Source organism: Mus musculus, chromosome 7 (genome assembly GCF_000001635.26).
Source record: "Mus musculus strain C57BL/6J chromosome 7, GRCm38.p6 C57BL/6J".
NCBI lineage: Eukaryota > Metazoa > Chordata > Mammalia > Rodentia > Muridae > Mus > Mus musculus.
This window is the reverse complement of record NC_000073.6, coordinates 141,365,234-141,375,911: the sequence shown is the minus strand read 5'-3', so window position 1 is coordinate 141,375,911 and position 10,678 is coordinate 141,365,234.

The window sequence follows — 10,678 nt, the reverse complement described above, 5'->3', positions numbered from 1 at the left end:
GAGGTTGTCAGAACAGGAGCTTTAAACCTAAAAACTCCAGTTATGAGTGTGTTCTGAAGATTGCTGTTCTAGAATTAATATGTCTTCCCAGTGAGAAATCACTCCACACAGAGAATAATTTTTTTTTAAAAGAGCTCTTTAACAATAACACATGACAGTCTGGAGAGATGGCTCAGTGGTTAAGAGCACTGACTACTCTTCCAGAGGTCCTGAGTTCAAATCCCAGCAACCCACATGGTAGCTCACAACCACCTGTAATGAGATAAGATGCCTTCTTCTGGTGTGTCTGAAGACAGCTATAGTGTACTTACATATAATAAATAAATAAATCTTAAAAAAAAATAATAGCACATGACTGTTCTGGCTGATGTTCAAAAGAGAAAACCAGCCTGGAACAAAAAGGTGGCTTTGTTTTGTTTTGTTTTCTTTTCTTTTCTTTTTCTTTTTATATTATTTTTTTCGAGACAGGGTTTCTCTGTGTAGCCTTGGTTGTCCTGGAACTCACTCTGTAGACCAGGCTGTCCTCGAACTCAGAGATCCGCCTGCCTCTGCCTCCCAAGTGCTGGGATCAAAGGCGTGCGCCACCACGCCCGGCTTGTTTTTTTTTTTTTTTTAAGTTTTTTTTTTTTTAAGATTTATTTATTTTATTTATGAGTATACTGTAGCTGTCTCTACACACACACACGAAGAGGACATCAGCTCCCATTACAGATGGCTGTAAGCCACCATGTGGTTGCTGGGAATTGAACTCAGGACCTCTGGAATAGCAGTCAGTGAGTGCTTTTAACCACTTCTCCAGCCCTGGTTTGATTTTTGAGACAGAGTTTCACTATGGCCGCCCTGAACTCACTATGTAGACAAGGCTGGCCTGAAATTCACAGGGGTCCATCTGCCAAGGGATCTACCTCCCAAGTGCTGCACTAGCAGGCCCAGCCTCTGAAAGAGAACATGTTAACAAATTATGTAGGCCTTAGGCTTATACAGCCCACATAAGCTGTCATCTTTAAGTCTCCTTCAGGTTCTGGCTCCAGGTCACACTTTGAACAATTTAATAGGCAGGCGACTACAAGTCTAGACAATTGGCAGATGGGAGATTTACATAACAAAGATATTGCCAGAATTATTCTTAAATATACCTATGTTGTTCTTTTCCAGTAGTTGTCACCCAGGTCCATCTTGCCCACTTGGCAGGATTATGATTTCCTAATAAGAACTCTGGGGACTTAATGGCAGACCAGGACTTAATGGTGGCTGTGACCCTGGGCTGCCCCCTTGAGCTGTCCCTAAGAGGCATGTTCTTAGATAAGGGTAGGGCCTAATGGTTGGTTTTAAGTCAGGGATGTCTCCTATTGGTATGAGGGTGGAGCCTAATTGGAGGTTGGTCTTAGTGAGCCAACATTAGCAGAAACTCTCTCAGCAACCCTAAACTTCAGCTATGGTGCAAAATGTTCTTCCCTACAGTTTCTTTCTTTTTAGATTTATTTATTTATTATATATAAGTACACTGTAGCTGTCTTCAGATACCCCAGAAGAGGGTATCGGATCTCATTACAGATAGTTGTGAGCCACCATGTGGTTGCTGGGACTTGAACTTAGGACCTTCAGAAATACAGTCAGTGCTCTTAACTACTTAGCCATCTCTCCATCTCCAGCCCCCTTTTCTACAGTTTCTAACAAGCCTGGTCTTCCAGTCATGGAAGCTATGATCTTCCAGTCATATTGGAGGCAGCTTCTTCTTCTTCTTTTTTTTTAAGCTAAATTCTTCTTTGTGTGACTTAATATTTCCTAAGCCAGTTTCTTAGTAAATCCAATATAGCATCAATTTCACTAATCCATTTCTCTTCTATCAGGTTAAAGGCCTTCCAGGGTGGAATATGACCCTCTGCCATTCAAGGTCACTAAGTCTGTCGTAAAGTGTGGTGATTTCATCCTATCTGAGTTAGACAAAAGGGATTTCCAGCTTCCTGAAACAACTTGCACACCCAGTAGGTACCAGTTACCATGGTGTCCCATGTGCCAGAGGTGTGATCTGTGGCAATGATCACACAGGGACGAACGGCTGAGGGGGTGACCTCTCACACTGGACGAAAGCCAGTGGCACAGCAGGGTTTATTCAAGGCTTCCCATTTCAGCCTGGAACTGGATTTTTAGGACAAAAGCTGTGGTAGCCTCAATAGGCTAAGCGTGGCCGCCCATCCCAGTGCCAATTACAGAGCAGGGAATGGTGAGACATTCCATCTATGTAGCCACACTGGGAAGAGCAGAAAGAGGCATTTGCCTGAATTGACAGGGTCACAGGCTGGGCCATGACAACGCTAACAAGCTAGGCCCAGTGACCAAGGGGCTCAGACTGATCCTCAACAGGTCAATTAAAGAGACAAGGAAGTGGTAAAGAGTAGAAAAAGGCTCTTAGCCACTGAGGGATTTTTCTGAATGAAAATGAGTGTGGTAAAGAGACCAAAATAGGTGCTCCGTGGGTGAAAAGGGAAAAGGTGCTAAGGCAATTTCCCTGGAAAGGAGGAGAAGCTAGGGGGGAAAGATTTCCAGGGTTAAATGGGAATGGGGGCTTGTGAGATCCTGTGAGGCTTCTGAGCAGGGACTGAGGGAGCCTAGAACCTTCACAAGTTTACAGGCACCACAGTAGTACGTTAATAGAAGAGCCTTGTGTTCCTCTTGCCAGACAAGGAGAATGAGTCCCCTACTCCCTCAGCCCCCGCCTTTTATTAACAAGCAGGAACTTTCTTCAAGTCTCTAAGGGGATTGTGGCTTTTGTCTAAATGTCCAACCTTGAGAAAAGGAATTTCTTGGGGGACCGGACTCTTTCCAGCTCCTTAAACATGTATCTTTCTGCCAGGCATGGTGGCCACACCTTTAATCCCAGCACTCCTGAGGCAGAGGCAGGCAGATTTCTGAGTTTGAGGCCAGCCTGGTCTACAGAGTGAGTTCTAGGACAGCCAGAACTACACAGAGAAACCCTGTCTCGAAAAACCAAAAACAAAACAAAACAAAACAAAACAAAAAACAAACAAACCAAAACTATCTTTCCTTTCAAATATTGTAAAACTTGCGTTTTAGACATAGAATTCTAATATTTTTATCGCCTCCTCCTGCCCCACCACCTTATATATTTTTTTAAAGACTTGTTTATTTATTTAGTGTATATATGAGTACACTGTATGCTGTCTTCAGACACACCAGAAGAAGGAATTAGATCCCATTATAGATGGTTGTAAGCCACCATGTGGTTGCTGGGAATTGAACCCAGGACCTCTGGAAGAGCAGCCAGTGCTCTTAACCACCGAGCCATCTTTCCAGCCCACCTTGTAAGATTTTTATGCAAATGTTTTAATCCCTCCATCCTGTAAAACATTTGTTTACACAAGGCCCTCCACATTATTCCAGGAATTTGACGGTCTGGAGCGAGTGACCTCTTTCTCCTTCCTCCTTCATTTTCAGTGTTCAGACTAGCCAATCAAACTAGACCAGGGGAGAAGCCACAGTCATCGGCTGAGTTAGGAGAAAAGCAAATGTCAGCTCTTCTGAGCACACAAGCAGAACAGAAAGTCTGTCTCAGGTTGAACCTTGCCACCCTGAGTAACTTCCCCTTATATTTATTATACCCTCAGGCTGCCCTTGCCTGAAACTACCGTCTCAGTCCTGATCTTAGGGATTTATTTTTTTAACAATCAGTTGGCTTCTGAAATCCAGAGTGACTCAGGAGGAAGCATTCAGGATAATGACTTATCTCTGTGCCTTCCACCTTAAAGAGGGCTGCGGCATGTCAGGGGCATGACTAACAGACCCTGTGACTAACAACCCTGTGCAGGAGTCTGAGTCAATGTTAAGAAGCCAGACCGCTCTGGCCTTGAACTTAGAGATCCACATGCCTCTGCCTCCTGAGTGCTGGAATTATAAGGGGTACACCACCCCACCCAACTCCAATAAAGACATTCAATTGGCTATAAACTGTCATCTCTGGTGAGCTCTCTGTAATAAAAGCTTAATAAAAACTGAAGTAAGGGGGCTGGAGAGAGGCTCGGCAGCTAAGAGCTCTTGTTGCAAAGGAACAGGTTTTGATTTCCAGCACCTACATGGCAGCTTCCAACCACTGTAACTCCCGTCCCAGGGGATCTGATGCCCTCTCCTGACTTCTAAGAGCACCAGGATGCACAAGCATAGATGCAGGCAAGACATTCATATGTATAAATAACTACATATTGGAAAAATCCAGGTTATATGACGTGATGTTTACTATACATGCACCATCCCGTAAGCCTCTCCACACATAATCATATATGCACAGGCTCTTATGTGGTTTGCGAAGTCCCTGAGGCTACCTTGGTCTTATGCTTTTGTGTTTTTGTTTTTTTGTTTTTTTTCCGAGATAGGGTTTCTCTGTGTAGCCCTAGCTGTCCTGGAACTCACTCTGTAGACCAGGCTGGCCTTGAACTCAGAAATCTGCTCGCCTCTGCCTCCCAAGTGCTGGGATTAAAGGCATGAGCCACCACTGCCCGGCCTTATGTTTTTTTTTTTTTTTGGTTTTGTTTTGTTTTATTTTTTGAGACAGGGTTTCTCTATATAGCCCTGACAGTCCTGGAACTCAATCTTTACACCAGGCTGGCCTTAAACTCACAGAGATTTACAGGCTTCTGCCTCTGAGATTAAAGGCATGCTCTACCACCACCTGGCCCTAAGGATACCTAGGGACAAGGTAGTATTTCTTTTGTAAGCCAGAGTAGGCTGAGATGGACCCAGTAGAAAAAAGAAGGGAATAATTATCCTGGCAGAAGATAATATATATAAGAAGATACTATAAGAGGTACAGGCACTTGAAATATTATTGAAACAATGTGCTCCAAAGAATTAAGAATTCTGGCCGGGTTAATACCACAGACATTGGTCCCAGCTCAAGAGGCAGAAGCAGGTGGATCTCAGAGTTCCAGGCCAGCCTTGTCTAGAGAATCCCACCACACCAGGGTTACAATAGACCTTGTTTTAAAACAACAAAACAAAAAACAAATACAACAAAACAAAACACACACACAAAAAAAGAAAACACCCAAAAACCTTGCAAGAATTGTGAGGAATCCCATTTTGGGCTGTCTTAGTCAGGGTTCCTATTGCTGTGAGGAAATACCATGACCAAAAGCAAGCTGAGGAGGCGCCGGTTTGTCTGGCTTACACTTCCACAACACTGTTCATCCTGAAGGAACTCAGGCAGGGCGGGAACTGGAGGAGGCAGCTGATGCAGAGGCCTTGGAGGAGCACTGCTTACTGGCTTGATTAGACCTCAGGGTCTAATCAGCTTGCTTTTGTATAAAACCTGGGACAATCATCCCACCACGGGTGGCATCACCCACAAGCTGGGCCCATGCTAAACTTGAGAATCACAAGGAGAAAAGACCAAATCTAAGGTTGTCCAGTTAAAGCAAGTTGCATTTTGGATGCACTCAGGACTGGCCGGCTGGCCAGCTGTCTTACCCTAAGTTGGGATTTGAGAGAGCAGCCCCTTCTGGCCTCTTGAAGTCCCTTTAATGGGAGAGAGGGTTCACAGGGGCAGGAGGGTTGGCTGTTATACGTTTTTTAGAAAGATAATGAAAGGGAGGGAACAAAGGCTAGGTTTACTCCTGCGAATGGGGTTGTAAGCAGGTTTCACCAGAGCGAAGAAACAGAAACTTACTCTTCTTTACAAATGGAAACCTTAACTTGCAAGGAATCAACACAGGACAAACAGGAACTTAGTCTTAACCACCTTAACTGCAAATAGAACCCGTAACCTGCAAGGTTTGCTCTTCCTGTTTCTGAAGGGAACCCTCCCCTTCAATCACTAATTACAAAAGCTCTCTACAGGATTGCCTGCCTACAGTCGAGGCTCCCTTCTCTTCAATGACTTTACCCTGTGCCAAGTTGATATAGACTAGCTACCCCATGGCATAAGGGAACCAAAGTGAACTTCTGAAGCCCTGGCGTTATGACAATTTCTCAGACCACAGTTTGAACCTAAATATCAAGTCAGTTTGCTAACCATCATTTTGGGACACATTTAAAGCACACTTTTTTTTTTCTTTTTTTTTTTAGATTTACTTATTTATTATGTATACAGCAGTCTGCCTACAGGGCAGAAGAGGGCACCAGATTATAGATGGTTGTGAGCCACCAAGCAGTTGCTGGGAATTGAACTCAGGACCCTTGGAAGAGCAGACAGTGCTCTTAACCTCTGAACTATCTCTCTAACCTGAAAAGCAAAATTTATTAAATATTGACCAAGAGATGGACAATGATCAGAACCACTCCCTAGGATTTCCCAGCACAATGGCCCCAAGACATGTTTTGCAGGGGTCTTTTTATGACAACAAACCTAAAGATCACTCTATTTTCCCATGAGGCGTTATTATTTTCCAAGAACTACAACTCCCAGCATTCCAGGAACTTTGCTGGTCCTTGGGCAGGTATGCTTTCCAGGTGAATTTTGGGCATTCCAAGTTCTGTGGAGGTGAGGGATCACTGGTCTGCTTTACTTATGATTTGTTTGTTTGTTTGTTTTGTTTTGTTTTTCAAGACAGGGTTTCTCTGTGTAGCCTTGGCTGTCCTGGAACTCACTCTGTAGACCAGGCTGGCCTCAAACTCAGAAATCCACCTGCCTCTGCCTCCTAAGTGCTGGGATTAAAGGCATGCACTACCACTGCCCGGTTTATTACTGTCTCTTTAATTGATATATTTAGGCCCAGTGGCCAAGCCCAGCTTTGACCCTAAAAACTCCAGTAACGAGGAAGTAGAACAGATGGGAGAATTAAATGGTTGTTTTGAAGTTGCATTCCTTTCGAGTGTACAGAGAAACTGGAGATTTCTGGTTTCTTTTGTGCAAAACCATCTTCCTCTTCCTGCCACAGATCTGGCCTGACTGGTGCTGCAAGTGAGGGACTGGTACTGTAAGTGAGGTCCCCACAGGCCCAGTGTGAACTCTAGCTGAGTGGGCCCATTTGAGTATTTGACTTGATCTCTTGGGGTGAGTGTAGGAATTTGTCCTCATCACTGCTCTCTCCTAACTACAACTACTACTACTACTACTACTACTACTACTACTACTTCTTCTTCTTCTTCTTCTTCTTCTTCTTCTTCTTCTTCTTCTTCTAAAGATTCACTTATTTTATGTATATGAGTATACTGTAGCTGTCTTTAGACAGACCAGAAGAGGGCATTCGATCCCATTACAGATGGTTGTGAGCCACCATGTGGTCGCTGGGAATTTAACTCAGTCAGGAACTCTCAAAGAGCAGTCAGTGTTCTTACCCAGTGAGCCATGCCTCCAGCCCTCTCCCTTAACTTCTATTTACTAGGAGGAAGAGGTGTAGCCAAAGCCTGGGGCTGTAGGAAGTATGGAAGCTATGTTTAGGAGGAAGGTAGGAGGGAGGGAGAACCAAGGACTTCTGATCACAGTTGCTGCAATATGACCTGCTCAGCCTGCATAGGTACTGTCTCTTTGAACTGTGATTGCTAGATGAATAGCTGGGACCTTACCACACAGGTCAACTCAGAGGTCATATAAGGCATGAACTGCATCAGAAAATGAAAGGATTGCCCTGGCGGTGGGAAGGGATCCAGCCTCGAGAGCCCAAGATGTTGTCTACCTGTAAGAATGCACAGGGACCCTCATCCTGAGGAGAGGTATGAGAAGGCTTGACAGAGAAGAGAAAGAGAAGGAAAATAAGGACCAAGGTGAGGATGTCACTCAGTTGACAAGGCTTACTTAGCATGCAGGACGCCTTGGGTTTGGTTTTCAGAGCTCACAATAACATTGAGGACCTGAGTTCAGTTCAGATCTTCAGCATCCACATAAAAAACTGGGTGAGGCATCTGCAGCTATGACCTACCTGTAAGTACAGAACTGGGGATGCATAGAGGTGGGTCCCAAGGTCTCACTCTCCAGGATAGCTAAAGAAATGAGCTCCAGTTTTAGTGCGAGAACTATCTCAGAAAATATGGTGGGCAGGTCTGGGGATCTAGCAGTGGTAGAGGGCTGGATTAGTGTCTTAGGTTTCTAATTGCTGTGATAAAACACCATGACCCAAACTAACTTTGGGAGGAAAGGGCTCATTTGGCAACTAGGTTCCAATCCATGATCAGGGTAGCTAAGTGTCTTAGTTTTATTGCTGTGAAGAGACACCATAACCACAACAACTCTTATAATGGAAAACATTTAATTGGGGCTGGCTTACAGTCTCAGAGGTTTAGTCAGTTATGGTCATGGTGGGAAGCATGGTGGCATGCAGGTGCTGGAGAAGGAGCCGAGAGTTCTACTTCTGAATTCCACAGGCAGCAGGAAGTGACAGTGACACACTGGCCAGGCTTGAGCATCTGCGACCTCAAAGCCCACCTCCTAGTGACGCACTTCCTCCAACAAAGCTACACCTCCTGTTAGTGTCACTCCCTATGGACCTACGGGGGCCATTTTTATTCAAACCACCACACTAAGGAGGAACTAAAGAAAAAGCCACCATGGAGGGGTGCTACTTAATGACTGACTCCTCATGCCTTGCTCAGCCTGCTTTCTGTCTTTCAAAAAGATTTTTTTTACTTCATTTTAAAAGATTTGTTTTATTTTATATGTGAATATTTTGCCTACATGCATATATGTGCACCATGTCTATGTCTGATGCACTCCTTGAAACTGGGGTTGCAGGTAGTTGAAAGCCATCTTCTGGGTACTGGAAATCAAACCTGGGTCCTCTGTAAGAGTAACAAATGCTCTTAACCACTGAGCCATCTCTCTAACACACACACACACACACACACACACACACACACACACACACACACAGAGTTTAGACAGATCTGATCTGTCTATACAATCCTGGCTGTCCTGGAACTCTCTGTGTAGAGCAGGCTAGCCTCAAGCTAAGAGAGACCTGTATTCCAAATGCTATGAGCCTGCTTTCTTATACAACTCAGAACCATGTGTACAGAGACGGCACCTCCCACATCCATCATTAATTAAGAAAATGTCTCACAGGCTTGCCCACAGGCAAATATTTCTATTTGTTTGTTTGTTTGTTTGTTTGTTTGTTTGTTTTCAAGACAGGCTTTCTCTGTGTAGCCCTGTCTGTCCTGGAACTCACTCTGTAGACCAGGCTGGTCTCGAACTCAGAAATCCACCTGCCTCTGCCTCTCCAGTGCTGGGAATAAAGGCATGTGCCACCACCACTGCCTGGCTTGTCCACATGCAAATCTGGTGGACCACTTCCACAATTAGTGTTTTCTCTTCCCAAATGAATCTAGTTCAAGTAAAGCTGACAAAAAGACTAAGCAGGACACTTAGCATATAGAAGGTTCTAGGTTCAATCTCCACTGCTACCCCCCCCCCCCCCCGCTCTTCCCAATGTAGAGAGAGAAGAAATCAGTGTTGACCTCTGGTCTCTGACTCTTCTTGCACTCAGGCATGTAAGCATGTATACACACACACACACACACACACACACACACACACACACACATACACACCACTGTTGCACTCAAAGCAGGAAGATGAGGTTTCAAATGCCTTATTTGGGAAGTTACAGAAAGATTTTTGTATATTATATTATTTAATTTTAAGGCAGTTGTGAGCTGCCGCAAGGGTGCTGGAAACTGAACCCGGCTTCTTTAGAGGAGAGACCAGTTCTCTTAACCACTGAACCATCTCTCTGACCCCTCAGAAAGTTCTTGCTCAGGACCTGTAGGTGGAAAGCCTAGCAGGGCTCTCTGAGTTTTGAAACTCACCTTAGGGATGCTGAGTCCTAACCAAGTATCCAAAGATCCTCCTTGAACTCGACCCCGTGCTTCTCCCTGTTCCCCTGCTACTCGCCTGTACCTCAAACCCTGAAGAAAGTTCTTAAGCAGCTGTGCCCCTAATACCATCCACAGTGAGGTGTGCACTTAAGACCACTCAGTGTGCAATGTGTCTCTTGACAGCACTTTGGGGAGTGGTGATCAACAAAAGAAGTTTTGGTTGTTCTTTGGGGCAGGGTAGCACTATAAGCCTGCTCTGGCCTCAAACTCATGGTAATCCTCCTGCTTCAGCATTCCAAACGATAACATGACAGGCACGAATCACCATGCCTGGCAAGCGACTCTTAGGCTTTGTATGCTCAGAGCTGTATAGCTTGGCCATCACTCCTCTCTGCTCCATGCCCCATAGCAGCACACACACATTGTCTCTTTGAACTCAAATTCACGTCTTCTTGTTTGAGCACAAGTTATTTGGCTACAGATCTTCTCCATGCTTTCTCTCTGACACTTGACAGTTTTGCCTGTCATGTTGCATTCAATACTCCCAGGGGAACATTCAGGGCCAGGGTAGATCCTTTCTGCTTCTCCACACAAAAAGCATTTTCTCGGCATTCACCCATGTCCAGGGTCCCTTCATGGGATTTGCACAGAGATTTAGCCACTTTGGCTAAGCATCACTGTCCCCAGGTTAAGTGTGCATCTTGTGCTGGGTCACCCAGGTAGAAGGGACATCTCAGCTTCTCTGTCATTCCTCCAATTACCTTGAGAAGTCAACTATTTTATATCTTTTTCTAAGAAAGACGGGAAAGCCTCTTCTGAGTGGTATAGGAAGCCCTGTGTTTGAATGGCCTGCTGTGGGTGGTCAGGAGGTTGGCAGATCACAAAGACATGCTTGTCCCCAGACAGAGATGGG